Source organism: Thermobia domestica, chromosome 11 (genome assembly GCF_964235325.1).
Source record: "Thermobia domestica chromosome 11, izTheDome1.hap1.1, whole genome shotgun sequence".
Classification (NCBI taxonomy): domain Eukaryota; kingdom Metazoa; phylum Arthropoda; class Insecta; order Zygentoma; family Lepismatidae; genus Thermobia; species Thermobia domestica.
The window spans coordinates 86251663-86255048 of NC_137464.1; positions in this window are offsets into that span (position 1 = coordinate 86251663).

Here is a 3386-nt window from a genome sequence, read left to right on the forward strand (position 1 = left end):
TTGACAATTTTTATTATACTTACAGATTACAGATACGGTTCAAACTGTCTGCTCCATGTTTAATGCACAAGATATTTGTCTTCAACGTTGATTTGGAAATACCATGACATAACCGAAAATTGGCATCCAATCTCTCGAATGATTGTTGGATTAGCTGTTTCAAGTAATTCAAATCTTGCGGTTGGCCGGAAAACACTTCGTCTTTGACAATATCCTACATAGAGCAGTTGCATGGTGTGAGATCACATGAATGAAGTGGCCAATCTCTTGTACCAGGACGACCAATCCATTCATTGAAATGTTGATCCAAGAAATCGCTAACAACAATACCAAAGTGAGGCGGTGATCCATTGTGTTGTCACGTGAACTGAATGTTTTCGTAACAAGGGTTATTTTCAAGTTCTGGAATGACAGTTTCCTACAACATCTGAAAATATGTGTCACTGGTAACAGTTCCTTCAGAAAACAATGGTCGTATGAAACCACCACTCCAAACAGTGACACCAGCTTTCACAATTTCATGTGAATTTGTATCACTCCATTAAACACAATTATGACTGTTTACGCGACCGTTCATCTTGAATGAGGCCTCATTTGTCCACAGAATTCGTTTCTAGAAGTCTGTCAGCTTCGCTACGAATGAGAAACCACTCACAGAACTCAACACGCCAGTCTGGATCGCATTCGTGCAACAAAGGTTTGTCGAAAAAAAAAAAAAAACTTCAAATCCAGTAACATTTTCCTTAAAGAGATGCGTGTCATTTCTAGGTCACTTGCACGCCTTCTGGTGAACTTCTTAGGGCAAAATACACAACTCTGTGTAACAAGTTATTTCAAGTTATTTCTTTTCTTTCCTTACTTGTTTTGAAAAAAGCACCTTTGTACCGACTTTAGTTCATAGAAATCAGTACCGGTATTAAAACAAGCTGTTGTAGTAAATTTCAACCACTACCAATTTTGTTAGAGTGCTATGGGTTGTGGTGATATGTTCTCTTCAGGCCCTCAATCGATGCAGAAAACCATTTGTCGCTATTTGTTACAGTTTCCGTTCTATGGTAACAAATATTGCAAACGAAAATTGATAATTGCAATCACTTTCTGTTTGAATAAGGGTTAGCGGAATGTATGGAATCTTTCCTTAGGACGCTGAATTGATTGCAAAAATCTGTATCTCGATACTCCTTACCGTTCTTGCCCTATAGAAGTAAATACTGAAACCGGAAGTAATATTAAATTTGAACCATTTCTTCTTTTGGTAGAGTTTTGACAATGGTCACGTCATGTTGTCTTGAGACGCTGAATCGTTTGTTAAAAGACGTTTTCTCGCTGTTTCCGTTCTATAGCGATAAAAATTCAATCCGGAAATGGCTAATTTTAACCACTTCTTGTTTGAATAAAACTTCAATGTAGAAGATGGAACCTATTCTTGAGATGCCTCATCGATTGCATAAAGCCGCTTCCTGCCAACCTTTTACCGTTTTTGTTGTGCGGAAACCAATATTGATACTGGAAATACTAGTTAATTTGAACTACTTCCGGTATCGATAGAATATTGTGAATAATACTAGTATGTTGTCTTGAAACGCTGAATTCTTCACAGCAAGCTGCTTCTCGCCATCTGTTAGTGTTTTCATTTCACGGTTATAAACGTTGAAACCGGATATAATAGTAAATTTGAACAACAGATGGTTTAATTTGCAACAGATGATTTGACAATTTGCAGTATCATACTTAAAGCCTGACTACTGCAGGAAATATATGTTAGTCGAACTCTTTAGTATGGCACTAATAACGCGTCAGAACGACTCTGCATAAGGCCCATTATGTTTTCCTTTAAAAACCATTAAAATATTGATGGGTCAAAATGACCCTATATTCGTCAGAAACGTTATTTCTAGTATCTTCGCTCGGCGAGTGTTAAGGGAAATAATGGAACCTATTCTTGGGATGCTGAATTAATCGTAAACCACCTCATTTTGATTGTATTTACCATTTCTGCTCTACAAAACTCGGTTCTGAAACCGGAAGTAATAGTTAATTTTAACTACTTCTGGTTTCGGTTCTTGAATATTGTCTTAAGACACTGATTCGTTTACAAAAAAAAAAAAAAAAAAAAAAAAAAAAAAAAACCTTCTCGCTATCTGTTCAATGGCGATACACATTGAGAAGAAGTATTGAAACCAGAAGTAATAGTTAATTTGAACGACTTCCGGTTTGGTAGAGTGTTGTGGATAATCATGGTATATTATCTTTACATACTAAATCGTTTGCAAAAAGACCACTTCTCGTTATATTACCATTTTCATTCTATGGCGATATATGTTGAAATTTGAACCACCTCTGGTTTGAATCAAGAGTTAACAGAGGAACGGAAACCTACTCATTCGACGTTGAACCGATTGCCGAATACCATTTCTCGATATCTTTTACCGTTTTTGCTCTAATACTTATTGACAGACGTAGGTACGGGCAAAGCCGTTCTACAAGTCTACCGTCACTTATGCACATACTTGAAAAGTAAAAACCTGTCTTTGGTTTCATAAACATTACGAACAATAACATATCAAAAAGACATCTATGTATAGTTTAAAATATTAGCCATGATATGCTAGATTCGAAAACCATGCTCGTTTTCACATTATATATTGTGTAATAGACTTGTGAATGTTCAGATGAAAGGAATACAAATTTTAACACACATACTTTTTATTTTTCATTGGGGTAATAACCTCATGCCGTAAGCGTCGGTTGACCACCGATGGGCAATTAGAAACCTCGCACCAAAAATTGACGGCCCTGCAGCGACGGTCTGCGGTGAGTATTAGGCTCGTGTTTTTCCGACTTCGCCACGGAGACAAAGAAAACCTCGCTTGTAGAGGAATAAATCGTTGAGGCCTTTTTAATTTGACCAATCAATTCTCCTTCAACCATGTATATTCGGCAATAACCGTTTGGGTAAGATAAAATGCAATTACTATGTAATTTTATAACGAAGTTCAATTCATATAATTATACGCACTCATCTCAAGATTTTTCACTTCATGATATAGAGGTAGAGATTACTCTTAACCTCCGGAGCTCACTTTAGGAACAATTCGTCAGGAAAAAATAATATATAATAATAACAGCATGCACATAATTGGTGATAGTTCGTGTTTGTCCTTTCGCGAGTCTCCGCAACGAATCGTAGGAGTGCGCACTAAAATGAAGTCCACGCTGCTACGCGGTGGTAACTTCAAAACCCCGACTCTAGATATCTGTTTCGACTCGACGAAACCCTGCCACCAGTGGCACACTAGCGGAAATCCTTGCGCTTACTATATAGACGATTGACATTTACCAGCAAGTGGGTCTCTAGGTGTTGGCGACGTTATGCATTGGGATGC